Below are 16,859 nucleotides of genomic sequence, written 5' to 3'. Positions count from 1 at the left end.
GGATCAACTGTATTTCCTTTGAGATTTGAACTTGAGAATCAGCTTCTCAGTGTTAAAGTCATAGAATGAATTTTTGGAGCGTCTATGTTTCTTCAAATGTTTGAGAGAAGCGTAAGTAACACAATTAACTGCTCCTTGAAGACCGGGGTAAAACAGCATAAAACCACTGGTGTCGAGTGCCTTTGGAGATGGAGGATATCTATGTGTTGTTTGTTTTCTCCTACGTATTCTGTGGTTGCTGAGCTGTTTGAGTCCTCTCACTCTTTTGAATCAAATACATCCTTCACAGTTTTGAAGAATACTGTCCCTTTAGTTCATAGTCTTAAATGCATCAGTAAAAGATTGCATATGCTTTTCTCTTACTACTTATTAATTTTATTTCTATGATTATCTTATTTTTATCTCTAATGTCATTTGTATTTTCTCTCTTCTTTATCACTCAGGCATGCAAGAAGCTTGCCAATTTCACCAGCATTTTCAAAACAGCAGTTCTTGTCATTTTCTGTATAAGTTTTGTAATTTCTGATTTATTCACTTCTGCTTTTGTTTCTAGTATCATTCTTATAGTTTCTTTTTGGCTTGTTTAAGAAAATAGTTTCTCATACTCAACACTTAGAGTGTTTTCAGGCTTTTTCTTTTCACAATACTAGATTAAAATGGAGGTTTATATTTAATAAAACGTACAAGGGGAAAGAGAAACCACCATCTAGAAGATTTCAATCTGGACAACAAAAAATGAGACTGCATAGTAACTAAAGACCTCATGAGAATAAAATAATACTATTTAAAATTATGAAAGTATATAAAGAAGAAACAATACGCACAAGAAAACTTGTTCAACATAGCATAGTAAACAGGGAAAATGCAAATTAAGACAAAAATGTACCCATCAAGTTGGCAAAAAATAAAAATGTCTTGAAAACACTGACTTAAGGGTTTGAGGAGCTGGGACTGCACTGCTGCACGTATCTTAGCAATTTCACAATAGCTAGCAAAGTGGAGGAAGGTTCTCTTCATTACCCTGTAATTACACTTCTAGATACAGATTCACTCTTCCAGTACAAGAAATACCTAAATAATGCCAATTCTTAAGTATAAATCGACTTTTAGGTATAGAGAAATTCTTTCACGAGTAAACAAAGAGATCAGTACAATGATCATTTTCTTGATGTTGTCTCTTATCAAAAACAGTAAGACTACCTAGAAGATTAAGCGTAGGAAAATGGATTAAATAAACAAAATGGGATATTGCATGGCAGTTAAAATGAGCGCATGTGATCTCTGTGCACGTATCAGAATGGGCTGATCCTGATGACACAACGTTAAGCGTAAAAGCAAGTTGAATTTTGTTACACAAAAGGTTTCTTATAGAAGTTTTACAGGTCTTTAAGGTTTTAAAGGTTTCTTATCATACAAATAATTATTAAGAGTATAAAAATAAGTACTTTAAACACATCAAATTTGTGATAGGGGGTAATGGACCTTAGAGGGAACTGGGAGGAAATTCAATTTTATCTGAAGTTGTTCATTTATCATAAAAAGATCTAAAGTGAATACCACAAAGTATCAACATTAGTCCAAATGTCAGTATATTTTATCTTATATATTTGAATACATTTATTTTAATTTAAAAATCCTCATGTGATACACTAAGTGTTCTAAATACCACATTTTTCCATCCAGTAGAATTTGCTTATACACTCCATACATTCAGCTTTGTGATTTTATCTTTAAAATTTATTAAGAAGTTACTTTGTGCCTTTTCCAAGTGATTAGGTAACTTTCACTGTACCATCTAGTTATTTTAGATGGTTTCCACACAATGTAGCTTTAATAGAGTCTAGTTTTAGCAGTTTATGGGGATTTTCTTTGACTCCAGCATATGACAAACTTCTGTAAGTGCCATGAATGCATCAGCAAATGATATGCGGTCCTTACTTACTGGGTCCAATGTTGTATGTGAGTATGTGTGTGTTCATATGTGTCTGTGTGTGTGTCCCTATGTGTCTGTGTGTGCACGCATGAGTATTTCCAGGATAGGTTACAGCTTTCTAGAATTAGTTATTTCAGCTTCCCCTTGTATTTCTGTCAGTCTGTCATATTTATGTTGATCTTATATTCAGTGTGTATGAGTTTATATGCCAGGAGTATTTAATGGATTGGCTTTTAATCACTATAAACTATTCCTTTTAATTAAAAATAAATTTTCCTCAAGTCCCATTTGTAAAACTTTCATATTTCTATCCTGAATTTGTTTGTTGGCATTTGTCTGTTAGGTTGTTTTCCATTTTTCTCTTTTCAATACATCTTTGTGTTTTGCCATACTATTTTTTTTAACTTCTAAAGTCAGATACACATAAAATTCCAAAAAGAGAGTGATGTTAACTTGCCAAAGTTGTTTGTCGTACACTCTCTCTGTCCATTTCCTATTGAATTTCATGAAACCCCATAACAATTAGTATTTATTTAATACCAAATCTAAACTAGCAGTATTTATTTGTGATACAGGATGTGACATAGAATAGAGGAAGGCAGTGGAGTAGGTGAGTCAACTAAAGTGTACAGTATGACCCTTGATTTTAAGGGGCACATCTCCTAGAGAAACAGAAAAACAAATAAATGCCAATAGTATGAAATTTATAATTGGTGTGATATTCAAAGAAGGAAGACAATGCTTACTGGAGTCACTGGAGCAAACTTCATGGACCTTTTTAGTTAATGAATGAAAAGAAGACCACTTTAGGTTTTTTCAATAGGGAAATAGCATAAATGAAAACATTCATTCAATCATTCATTCAATACAACAAATACTGACTGAGCAACTACTTTTTAAAGAATCGAGATAGGTGTTGGAAGTACAATCGTGTAACAATGGCCCCGTAAAATGAAGCTTAGAGTCTATCAGGAGATTATATCATCCAAGTAGGTATAAAATGAAGTTCTGTACCCAAGAAATGAAGCGCTGGATCATCAACAGGAGGGGAAATCCAGTTAGGGAGACTGAGGAAGTCTTTTCCAAAGTACAAATATTAAACTGATGTCAAAAGAAAGAATGGGTTACAACCATGCAAAAGAGGTGGGAGGGAGTTTATTAGGCAGAGGAACAGTGTGGGCAAAGGCTCAAAGGCAGAGGGAACCTGACCTGTTCTCCCTCTCTTTGAAGCTAGAATGAAAAGAGAAAAGGGTCTCATGTCATGGGAAGCAGTGAAAAGTATACCAGAGCCAGTTGTCGTAGGCATTTTAGGTTACGTTAAAGATTTTGATCATTGTCTTTAAAATGATAGGAAACCACTACTGAAATATTTAAATAGAGTAAGGATTTGAGGGTAGAATGAAGATGATTGACTTGATCAATATTTGTATTACAGGGGGGTCCCTCTAGCTGGAGAAATCTCCCTGCCTCTCCCTCCATGGAGAATGAGTTGGAGGCATAGAAGAAGCCATGGGGGAAGGGGCTTCTGCAAAAGTGCGCCTAAGAGAGAGCTCATAGTGGTTGCATTGAAATGGAAAGAACACTTTGTAATGAAACAGTATTTGAGAGGTAAAATCAATAGGGCTTTAAGATGGATTGGATATGGAATAAGAAAGAGATGGATGTGTCAAGGAAGGACTCCAGGGTCTCTGGCCTCTTCCACAGGTTGGGGAGAGCGGGGAGCAAGAGGAGGAGATCATGAGGTGTGTTCAGGACATGATCACAGTCGTTGAGAATGGAGTGTACGTGCAGGTGACGGCAATGATAACCAACGTGGCAGCAGCTGAAAATGCCTACTGGAGGTTAGTGCAAGAAAAATGAAAATTAAATGGGTTGGGAGGAGGCAGAAAAAAGGTAACTGAAATTCAGGCAGTGATGTTTATATTCATACAAAACCGCTACTTACTGGGTGATTCTTTCAGATACACAACTACTTCTCAGAGTCTTGGTTTTCTCATTTTAACAGTATCAAATTGTATCCATTCGTAGGGTTCTTGTGAGGGTTAAATGAGATAATATGGGTTAACTGTCTAGTTCAATAGTGCTTAATAACGTTTATTTTTAAGAGCACAGGGAGAGAAAAATGAGGTCCCATTTTCAACTTGAACTGCAACCTTATGTACTGCTTATTGCAGCCTCTATTTGAGATGTTTGGAAAAAGAAAGGAGATTAGATGATTTGTCTCCAGTCAAAAACTTCCATTAGTTAGGGCTGTTCTCTGAGTACTGGTGCAGCAGGCAAGCAGGCATTTTCCTAGCACGTGCTACAGTAACATAAATTTTGAGACTGAGATGAAAAAAATTGTTGACCTATTTTAAGAAAGTTGTCCAGATTGTCTTCCAACAAAACATACTTGTCGTTTTGACAATATACCCAAATATATGGCTCATGGGCTGCATGAAGGTTTCCAGGCTGTGGCAAATTGGTTTATGCCAAAGAGAGAGTCAGCTGCTTGGCTATCCCATGACAAAATACTCAGGAAAGCAAGCACTAACCAAACTAAGGCAATAAGGCCTGAATATAGTGGCTGTAATGTGACCATTCTGGGCTCTGGCTTGTCACAGAAAATCAGGAGATCTGACAACACCAGATCTGCCTTCTGCTCTCTAATTCACAAAGTTCCCAACATTTCCTGTTTGATACCTTCCAAGTGGTCCTTTGTGTTCACATGTATGACCTGTCTGGACCTTGCATTTATCCAAGTGTGTCATTCAAACTTTTCTTTCACTAACATCTGGGTTCAAATCCTGACTTATTATCTGACCATAGACAAGCTACTTAACCTCTCTAACTGTAGATTTTTCATCTGTAACATCAGGACATTAGTAATTAATTTAAAAGTTGTCATGTGGATTAAAAACACACATATCAAGTCCATAGGACAGTACATAGCAACAGATTAGTGTTCATGGCTGGGTACTGAGGAAGGGAGTGAGATTTTTCTTAAGAGTTCTTGTGAAGGTTCATACAAATGGATGTTTTCAGAGGTCCAAGTGTTCTCAGAAAGACGCTCCAGGTAAACACCACTCACTTTCTTGAGCTTCCCTTAACCACAGTTTATCAATACTCAGCTATACCTTATCAGCACATCTAGATTTCAGCACTTGCAACTCATGTTTTCTATTTTTTCCTCCAGAGGATGGCTCAAATCTTGGCTCTGTAGAAGCCCAGATAGGGTCCATTTTAGTGATTCTAGAAAAAGAAGCCAGCACTTTGATGTAATTTTTGTATTCTGAGAAGATATTAATACCAGCCACCTTCCTAGCTTATTCATCCCATTTAATGTATTTTACTCCTACTGTTATGTTCCTTAAGACTAAACTTTGTTCCTTGTTTGTTAATCCTTATAAATTATCATAGTATGAATAAATTCATTGGAATTTTAAACATTGCTTTGTTAAGGAAGAACTGTATTGACATAAAAATTCAAGCATCACCTAAAACAAAGAAACAGAAGATCTTTCTTCCTCATCCAGTCCTTCATTCCTCCTCACAACATAACCACTTTGTCAGTTTTATGTTATGTTCTTCCAAAAAAAAAAAGTTGGTTTACTCAACTGTACATGTGTGCGCACTTTTAATTACAAATGGAATTATACCACTCATCTCTTTCTGTAAAACTTTACATGTAAATATATACATACCAACATTTTAATGGCTGAACTGTATTCTATTAAATGAGATATGCATATATGATTTGTGTGACAAATCCTCTATTTTTGGATATTACAAATAATGTTACAGTGTGTGTATATATGTTCATGCATCTGTATTTTTTATTTAAGACATCCTGGAGACCTGAACTAAGTCAGTGACAGTGGAGAAAGCAAGATGGAGGATACACAAAAGGGCAATTTCCAGATTTCTTTCTTGGATAAACAATTATATGGGATGATGCTCACCAAAATAAGGAATGCCAGAGTAGAAAGGGTTTTCATAGTGGGAAATAATGGCTTTGGTTTTTTACAGGTTAAGTTTCAGTTGTCCAAGGAGCATCCAAGTTGAGCTTTCCAGTAAGCAATTAGATATAATTGCCTAAAATTCAAGAAATAGTTCTTGGCTGCCAAGTTTGTTCTGCAGCAGACTATAAAAGTGGACAGTGTCAGAAATTGGTAGCCTGGTCCAAGAATTACTTAAAGAGAATTCTGGATGAGTTACAAAGGAAGAAGGTGGCTCTACTATGGTTGACTAATAATACTTACAAAATAAAAGGAGACTATTTCAAACTTGAAAAGATTTACTGCTATATAGTATTCATGTATTTCACTTATTAAGGCTAAATTCATATCTTCTGATACTTACATTCTTTTATTTTTAAATTATGGAATGGTCATACTTTTAATTCTTCAATTTGGTCAGAAAACCACATATTAATTTCCAGGAAAATTAGCATATTCTTATGCCATGTGTTTTGTTGTTTGATCCACATTACCAGTTGGAGGGAAACTCTCCAAGCAGGGAAAAAGAGCCAAGTACTGAAACTGCAAATTCAAAGTTACAAAATTCTCATAGAAACATGTCAGCCAGAAACAGACCCAGCGTCTGCTATAGAAGTTTTACAAGAGATTCTGGCTTTTTAGGAGGAGTCCCTTAGGTGCTTTCCAACTCTAACTCTGATTCTGACTGACATGAAGGAGAATCCAAGTTTTTATTTAATCAGGAAACCAGGGCTTATTCCAAAACCAGCCCTGAAAGCAAAGGAATCCTCCACTTACTCCCAGGAATCCTCCATCCAGTGGGCTTCATGAACCTGTCCATCAAGAATGAGTCACCTGTGTCTGCACCTCACCAGTCACCTGGGGCCAGAGCTCTCTAATTGCAGTGAGAAGGGAAAGCAGCAGTCATTCTGACACTGCCTGGGGACACTCCTCCCCATTTCTTGAATGGCAAATGTACAGTGTAGAAAGTGAACATTTCTCCCAAATTCAGATTTAGCTAAGAACAGAAAATAGAGTATACTCGAATTACTGTAAAATACTGGTTGTGGTGGAGCATATCAGAACACATGATATGGATCTGGTTTTTAACTCTCGCCTTCTCTTTCTATACTACATAACAATTGGACAAATTTCTCTTACTAGAAAGGGACAGAGGGCAGTTAATGTAATCTAGTTGTTTCCAGCCCAGCATCACAAACTTGGGGGACAGCAAGGAGTATTTGGTGATAATAATGGTGATGAAGGCACTGATAAGTTAGTACACTCTTCCTAACCTTGAAAAGAAAAGGGTTCTATACATTTATAAATCCAATAGATGATTTCGCTAAATGAATCTTTGTGACAATACATGGTGTCACATATGGGTTAGAAGAGGTTTCTGAGGCCAAGATAATGCCAATTCTAGTTGAGACAAGAATCCTATTTGTTTAAATGAAAATGTGGAAGGAGAATAAGGGAGCACAGGATTTGTTCATGAATGCTGATAATTTTAAGTCAAAATATATTTTATGAGGTTAGAAATGAGATTATTCTTATACTTTCAAAGTATTGGTGTATTAATATTTATTTAATTAAACAATACTTTTTGGTTGAATGAGGCTAAAAATACATAGCAATTGGGAAGAAAGCATATCACATCTCCCAGGGGTGTTTGATAATTGTTAAGGTATGATATGAATTGTGTACAATTAACACTTTGTATTTATGGTCAAAATCTATTGTAAAAAAAAGTCCTCTCTGTGGGACACTGGACAGGTCTTAATTAAAATCTTGTTTTCTTGAGCCCTCACTTGAAATATGCTGACAAAAACTCCAGGTTACGAGGAAAGAAATCAAAGTGAAGAACATATTCAGACAAGTTTCCAGTGGACACCCATCAAAGTTTCTCCCCGTCAGGTTTCTCCTGGCTACTATTACATAAGACAAGACATTTCAATGGCCCATGTGCTACTATATTACAAGATCAGCTTCATTCTAACAGAAAATGCTTTGGAAGACTGAGCTGATATATGATCATCAGAATATAACAGACATCTACAATCAAATTCCATCTAGAGAATTTCCTAGGCATAATACAAAGTGTGGACCCCTCCCCTAAAAAAATTAAACCATCTATACACCTATCTCTGAGAATCAGAATTCATCACCGAATGCAACATCGAAAGGGCCACTAAAGCAAAGATCTTAGAGAAGCAATCACAGTGACAAAATCAGTGTCTGAGTTCATGATTTCTCTGGGTCTCCTAGCAGTAAATTTTATCATGGCTCATTTGGGTTCCATCATTTTTTTTATTCAAACTGACATATTTATAACAAAAAATAGGTGAGTAAGGAGGAAGAACATAAAAGAAAATAAAAAGTGAATGCTGTAATTTATAATATGCCAGAGGAAGCTTTTAAGTTGCTGTTTTTCTCTTTTAATGCATATGAGTTATGAGAAAAAAAGAGAGAGGAACTTCAGTAGAAAATGAGAAACAGATTTCACGTTACCAACAAAACAAGTCAGAGTGGATTACAAGGACCTTCCAACAATTATTGCCTGAAAGATGCATTACCTAAAAGACTCATTCTAACTCCTGAAAGAATAAGCCTTGTTAAGTAAAATGTCGTGGTATTAGTCAAACTCTATCCAAGAAAGTGAAAGCCACTCTAGGTCTTTAATCCAGAAGTATTTAATATAGGAAATCATTGCACTGATGATGCAGCTGTTGAGGAACAAACAGAGGTAAGCAAGGCAACAGCAGGCAGCCAGTAGTACCTTGAGGGCAGGAGGGACAACGGCAGGTAGTGTCATCCATCAGGTGGGAGCCAGGGTCACAGTGGAAACGTCCTGGTCAGAGCTGTAACCTCGGGGGACGGGCTTCCGGGGGGAACTGGGGTTATGGGGCAGCAGTCACTGATAGAGACAGCACAAGAATCAGAAAGGGGCAGAAACAGACTTCCCTCCTCCCTCTGCCTCTAATCCGTGGCCAGCGCCTGCCTGTATCAGTCTGCTTGGGCTGCCTTCACAAAATACCTTGGACTGGGTGGCTTAAAAAACAAATTTATTTTCTCACACTTTTAAAGGCTAGAAATACAAATCAAGGTTTCCAGTGAGATCGCTCCTCCTGCCTTGTAGACCACCTTCTTGCTATGTCCCCACATGTCCTTTCCTCAGGGCATGGACAGTGTGAGAGAAAGAGGGAGAGAGAAAGAGAACAAGCTCTCTGGTGTCTTCTGATTATAAAGACATCAGGGCCCCATACTTACGACCTCACTTAACCTTCCTTCGACACCCTATCTCCAAATACAGTGACATTAGAGGTTCTGGCTTCAACGTGTGAATTGGGGGTGGGGACACAAATATTCAGTCCATAATACTGCCTTTAGCTGCATCTTCTGAGATGCCAGTGGGCAGGGGACCCTGGGAAATGCCTAAGATACAGAAACAGGGGAGAGGCAGAGTAGATCTGAGGGTGTTAATTTGTGCAATTGCCCTCAGAATTATTTTAATTAGATTTTTAATGGAACTTGGATTAAAACAAATAGTAGCATTAAGTGGACTTAATATAACTTGGTGAAATATGCGTTCCTTAATTACTAGAAATGGCAGATCAGTATACATACTCATAGATTTGATAGTTGTGATCAAAATCTTGGCTACAGAAAATGGCTAATTTATCACCAAAAATAATTCCCCCTAAACTTGAAAGTTTATGATTACTGGAGCATTATAGAAATTTTTGTTTCTAGACAACAAAGATTTGCCTGCCTGAAGAAAAGAAAGAAACTGTTATAGGAATAAAATGAAAATAGGATTCTCTTCTAAGACACTGGAAAACACATAAAAACAGGTTGATTTCGATATTCCTTATTAGTCCCCCAAACTGCCCACTCATATGGTTGCAGTTACAGTTGACAAATATAGAAAAGCAATATTCCTCATTTAAAGAGGACCAAAAAACAAGAAAGTCTTGTTTTTTGTTTGCACAAGAGGTCTCTCATTCCAGTCAGTACCCTAAATTTTGTAAGTCACACAAAATCCAGATATGAATGCACAAACCTCAATTCCAGTTATTATGCTGGCTTTGCAGACCTTCATAGGAGGAGCTACAATTGCTTTGTAGATCAATCAAGACAGTTTTGGGGGGAAGGGTATGGCTTAGTGGTAGAGCATGTTCTTAGCATGGACGAGGTCCTGGGTTCAATTCCCAGTACTGCCATTAAAAAATAAATAAATAAAAACCTAATTACCTCTCCCCCTAAAAAAATTTTTTTAAAGACAGTTTTAGACTAAACTCAACAGATATACTGTTTCAGGTAACAGATGAGGAAATGTGTGTGGCTAATCAAAATCAACAACAATCAATCCATATGAAAACTACAGTGGCCCTTTAAGTGGGGTCTTCTAGAAAACCCTTCCATTTAACTTTGATCTCAATGAATGATCCAAGTCCTGATGAGCGCTCCCTCTCTCTCTCTCTCTCTCTCTCTCTCTCTATCTATCTATCTATATATATATATATGTATACACACAAGAATTTTAGAAGTTCATATATTTTGATTCATTGATTTCATTTCTGGTAATCTAAGGAAATAAAAAGTCTGGATAATCTTTATACATAAAGATGTTCATTAAGTCATTATTCATGACATTACAAATTAGAAATAGTTTAACAGTTTTGACAGTAAGAGAATGCTTAAGGAAGCCATGATACAGAGATAAAATGAATGGTTATCTAATCAACAAATGCTGTAATTATAAAGAGAATTTACAATATGATGCCACACAAATATAAAGCTCTACTAGAGTAATGTTATATGAAAAAACAGGGTGAATGCATCAAGTGTTAATATTTAGGACATGATGATACAAAAGTTAATAGTGGGTTTTCTTTGAGTTTTAGGATTATGGATGTCTTTTTCCCCCTTTTGCTTTTCTCTGTGGTGCCTATTTTTCACACTGACGATCTAACACTTCCAAAGAAAAAAAAGGCCATAAAAAATTAATCACTGCTAGTACCCCACACCTTTGATCTTCTTTGGTATCTCCCCAGTCTCCTTGACTTAGCACAGTAGTTTTGGAGGCCAGAGCTCTGAGAGCTCAGCTTACCCATTTGGCCAGATACTCACTGCTTCTCAATGCTTTCTCAGCCTCTTCAACTCAATTTACAAATGCTGAGCATCGTGTCAATGCAATAGGAAATCCAAAGAGGCAGCCATGTGTCTCTGATTTAAACCTACAGTTTGACTAGGGACACAAGTAATATACTTGAAATAAAAATTAGAGAGCAAAATAGCATTTAATCTGATACTTTGGGCCATATACTGAATAGTGATTGATAGCAGAAGAGAAGTTATTCTATGAAAAAGTTATATTTTCTTTCATTAATTCAGAGGAATTTTTGAAATTATTCAAAAAGCATAAATATCAGAATCTGATAAGGTCATTATTACTGCTTTTTTCAAATGTATTTTTTGATTTAGCCATATTAAAACTCCTCTCCCCGCAGAGCAAGAAATTGTTAAAGTACACAAAACTTTTTAATTTAAAAAATTAAAGAAAAACTTTTACTAAACTCTGACTTACTTCTCTGAGTATTGCTAACTTTTTTTGCACAGAATATGTTTTACTGTATAATGAGTCAAATGTACTATTAAAATCTGAACATTTTACTTAGAAATTATGTGGGATAGTTAATGTTTATTTCCAAAATAATTAAGAATTTATACAGAAAAAGAAAAAAGGAAAGTGTACATTACTCTACAAGAAAAATTGTACAAGAGTTGCCAAAATCTAATTTGTTGTGAAAAATTGATTATCAAAGGTATTGTATATAATTGCCCACTAAATTACACTTGACATTACATCAAGAGGAAACAGAAATACTTTAAATCATCCCGTTTAAACTCTGGAAGAATATAGTAGATGAGAACTTTGTAACATTATAATTTATTATTGCTTAAAAGAGGGGAGCAAGGTTGAACTATGTTTCAAATTCTCTTAACTCAGTAATGACTTTTTTTTGGACATTCCTCTTCTCTTAGAATAAATAGTGAGTCTTTTCACTCATTCCTTAAACTAAATTTCTCTATTGCAACACTGTCTTACAGTTAATATCTGATCCCCCTACCCCAGCTTTCATTACTAGATAATATGCAGAGTTCAGATCTCCAAATGCTTCTGTGTGGGAGGTGGGGGATTGCCTTGTGTATGTTTAGCATCAAAAAAAAAAAAAAAAAAAAAAAAAAAAGACTGCAGAAAAATAGGCAGACCATTAAATCAAGTGGGATTTGATCAAACTGTCTGATAAACACATTCTGTTTGATGGCTATTTAATATTGTTCATAAGGAAAAATTAATCTAGGTAAGGCCATTCTCTGTCTTATTTTTAATCATAACATGTTATGATTCATCCTTCGATAACATAAAACAATTAAAATGAGACACTGCACTGATTGCAATGCCTTATTCACACCACCCCCCAATAAAACAAAACAAAGCAAAATGCTGCTGACAGTGTCTGTGAGAAAATGTTGGTACAGAGAAAAAAAGTGACAGCAAGATCAGGTAGATGACAAGCAGCATCAGGGGTAAAGAATGCTCTGCCCAGCAATGGATGAAGCTGGGAACCCAGTGTGTGTTAATCTAAGCCACCCATCCACTTTTAGGGTCATTGACCTTGAAGAGATGGATGAATTTGTTTCCTGGTCAAATACTTTCTGAACAGGTGCTCTCAGTTTAATCAATTTTCGGGCCCTCACTCAGGTCCAGATTAATTTGTGTGGCTCAAAAGTTAATTAAACCCCTTCTTCCAACAAAACAGATTCGTTCCAAGCCATTTCATGCTAGCTTAGGACCATTTCTCAAAAATGCTTCTGAAGAACACCCACTGGTGGTAACAGAAACTGAGAAAACTAGGGAGCCCTGGAGCTGTTGCTCACTCAGGCTCCAGAATGCTGTCCTGTGGCTTTTACGTAGGACTGCTAACAAGTGTCGGTGACACATAAGTGTTCTACTGACCTCGGTCAGAATCCGATCCAGCAGTCTCAAAAGCAAGGTTATTGATTTTATGGAAACTGAAAAATCACAAATTAATTCCTCTGTGATTTTTCCTTTCACTTCCAGTTACCATAATATTTCCCAAACCAGAAGACTAAAAAGGAAACAAAAGAAATAATTAATTATTTAAAGATGTTACATAAGAAGAAAAAGTAGTTTGAAGTCTGAGTGTTCCTGGAGGTTTAAAATGTTCTTGCATATTTTTAAAGCTTCCTAGCAGCTAATCCAGCTGCAGTGCTTGAGGGGGAAATAAATGAACTATGCGAGAGTCATTCAGTATAATGTGATTGTCTTCTGGCTGTAAATCCAACTGGCTTCAGCAATCGTTGAGAAAGCAGTAGTGTTATGCATGTAGCTGGTTAGTTTTTCATAGCTATTACATGTAGAATACATTAGGTGTTTAAAAGAAGTGGGTGACCCCTAAAAATATCTTCTTCAAGAAAGAACTGAAAAAAGCAACTCTTCCCCATGACTTTGGCAGAAGCAGAAGGCTAGAGAACCAACTCTCGCCCTAATACTGCTTGTCTATTCAGCAGAGCTCTCACCTAAAGCAAACACTGAGGGGCTAGAAGCCCCAAAAGGGGAAGAGAGGATGACTCACACATACTGTGTCATCTTTAATGGGCTAAAACATAGCCTCAATAACCAAGGGACAAAATAACTGCCGTCTTCTTTACCTTTCTGTGCAACTGTAACTTGAATCAGTGCTTCTGTCCCTGATTTTATCTGAATAGTCGCCACTTACAGGCACCACTTACAGTTTGAGGACTGTCATTTATTAGCTGAAAGACTTTGACACATGACACACCTCATGCCTACCTCTGATGTGTTAAATCAAAGTAAAATAACAGTAAGCTCAGCAGAAAAAAATCTGGAACAATGCTTGAAGCCTAAGACCAGAAAGGGTAAGGTAGGTTATTAACCGAGACTAGGCAACCTTAGGATTAATAACGTTGGTAAAAACTGTCCTAGTAAAATAGAACGATCCTTAATGTATCAAGATTTTTAAATATTGTTCGTCTTTATAATCATAAATGGTTTAACTTCTATACAAAAATATTAGAGTAACTGATGAGAATTTAGATTTAAATAAGTACATTTCATTTATAAAATATTAATGGTTAAGTAGATCAGTGGGGGTCTTATATCAAGATAATGTAACTATCTTCAGCTGAGCTCTCTATGTCCCAGGTCTAAGCAGTTTATTGATATATTCAAATGCATGAAGCAAGGGTCATATGAGGTCAATGGATACTTAAAGACTCACATGGTCTGTGACTCTCTGGAAATACAAACTAGATTTATTATGTATCTATGTATCTATGTACCTATCTACCTACCTACCTTTCATCTATATGTTAAGGGAAAGAGGTCTCCAGTTTTCATAAGAATCTCAAGAGAATACAATTACCCCAACACTTTATGAATCACACGTACAGTCAATTGTTAATGCTATTTATTTCAGTGTCCAATCATGATGCTACAACAGCAGATAGTATCATAAACACTATCACTAAGAGACCCTTTCCTTAAAGTAATAATTATAATTTTTAGCAAGTTTTCACTATAATATTTAAACATCATTTTTCCCTACAGAAAAACTCAGATTAAAATTGGCTGTTCATTTTTAAAATAATGCCCCTAGTAGATTTTTAGAAGTCATGTGCTTTAGCATTTAAAGTATGTAAAAAATTTCTCAAACCTCAGTAATCTATATTGCTTTCTCTCATAGAATTACATATTTAATGGTTCCAATCCAAAACTTGTCACTCAAGGCTGAGGCAAGGCTTCTCATACTGTGAAAACCTAATGATTCACATAATTCCAGTGACTGGAGTTTCCACTTGTAGTATAAATGCGTGCAAAGAAGTTCCTATAAAATTTCTTATAAACAGGGCATACTCTTACATCTGTTAGTATCTCACTCTCCTGGTAAGGATACAATTTACATATGTTGTGATGACTTAAAAAGTAATATTAAGTGATTGTTACCTTTTTATATTTGAAATCTGGGTAAAACTTGAAAAATTACATAATTGTGAGGGGAAAGTGAGTGAATATATGTCAAAGCCTTTGGATGAGAAAAGCAAATGTATTTTATAAATGCAAGATATTTTAGAAATAATATGGGCGGAAAAATTTTAAACTTCAAAGTTTATTCAATATTTTATGATGTTAAAAGATTGCTGAGTTTCAAAAAGAAGTAGGCAGCATATAAAATGAAGTCATTCTATGAAACAGAAGGCATAAAAAAATTCTAGCTTTCTCTAGATATGTACCAGCAGTAGGCAAATAAAGAAAACTAGTATCATTTTTTTTCATTTATGAAGCCTGAGATTAATTTTGTTCTGGGATTTTAACTAATGCTGCTGCCTCCATTTTCGTGAGGTAATTGATACTGCAGAATGGCACTGCCAAGATGATGTAACTATCATCTACTAAATTAAGACAAAATTCACCATATTCTCTTTTAAAGTTACTTTTCTGGTTACTTAACAAATTTATATATGCCCATCACTTTTTGTCAAATTAACTCCAAACCTATAAGAAATAAAAATTCTACAAAGTTAATCATAGTTTTCTTTATAATGGACAAAAATCACATTAAAAGCTCTCCAATTCACTAAGAGTCCACAGAAAGTCACAGGACTTACGTTTGTTATACCTGTATGACGTACCAACAAATAAGGTGGGAGAAACAGGGCATTCAAAAGAAAAAGATGCTCTGACTTCCTCAAACGAACCTTGTGCCAACAAATCTTTGCTTGCATATTTTTGATGTTTTCTCAAAAAAAATACATAGCAATGATTTAAACTCTTTTTCATGCTAAAATCCTTGCAATATAAAAAGAAAAACAACTTTTCCGTTTAAGCTTTTAATTGGTGATGAGTGGACACTCCAGGAGGTGTTTGATGACCATTGTGTTTGGCGTTTTTTAACATTATTATCCTATTGGTTATATGAGATAAGGTATGTGGGCACTCTGTGCAGCAGGGCAAGGATTACTTGAATCTAAAAATATATATACCTAAACCACAGTAGCTATGCTCATTAGGAAGAAGAAAATGATGACTGGAAAAGACTATTGCCTACCTGCATGGAACTTGACTTCTTCAAATACAGACAGTGTTCTCTCATACCAAAGGACAGGCACGTTGCCTTTCTTGTTTAAAAGTAGTCAATTTACAAACTCCAGTTGATCACCATCTATGCCTCATCAAACTTTTTTCCAAATGTAATTTTCTGCTTCCCCAGACTCACTGAAGCTGCTTCTTCTTCTTCTTCTTTTTTTTAAACTAGAATCAATTGTCAGCTGGTTACCCAGACTACCATTTTCACTAGCCTCCCGGTTAACATTGGAAAACCTCGCCTTTTCTTTGCCAATTTCCTACACTACTAAAATCCTTTACATGTTAATCATCTCTAATTCATTTTTTTGGTCCACCATTGGAATTTTGTAAAAGAGAATTTTATAATGGAATATTTCTTTAGATCATCCTGGAAATATAGAGACCTTGCTCACTTCACATTCATGCTGCCTGGTTTCAGCGAGGGCCTCTCTAGAGGAAGTAATCCTTTTGATCATCTTTGACTCTGCAATGAATGCATGTCTTATTTTTTTCTTTTTATAATCCCAAACCCCTCTTTAATTAGAAAGCAAGAACAAAAGACATAAAAAGGAAAAACAGAGACAAAAACCTCCGGGGTCATTCATTCAACAAACATTTATCATGTCCTCTAAGTGCCAGGCATTGTTCTAGGTGCAAGAGTTTTTCAATAACAAATCAGAAAAAATCCCTGTCTTCCAAAAATAATTTTCTAGCTGAGACAGGCAATAAACAAGTATACAGTATGTAAGGTGGTGATAAAAACTATGGAGAAAAACAAAGCACAGTATGAAATACA

The sequence above is a fragment of the Camelus bactrianus genome, chromosome 5, assembly GCF_048773025.1.
Source record: "Camelus bactrianus isolate YW-2024 breed Bactrian camel chromosome 5, ASM4877302v1, whole genome shotgun sequence".
NCBI lineage: Eukaryota > Metazoa > Chordata > Mammalia > Artiodactyla > Camelidae > Camelus > Camelus bactrianus.
This window is presented reverse-complemented; position numbering follows the sequence as displayed.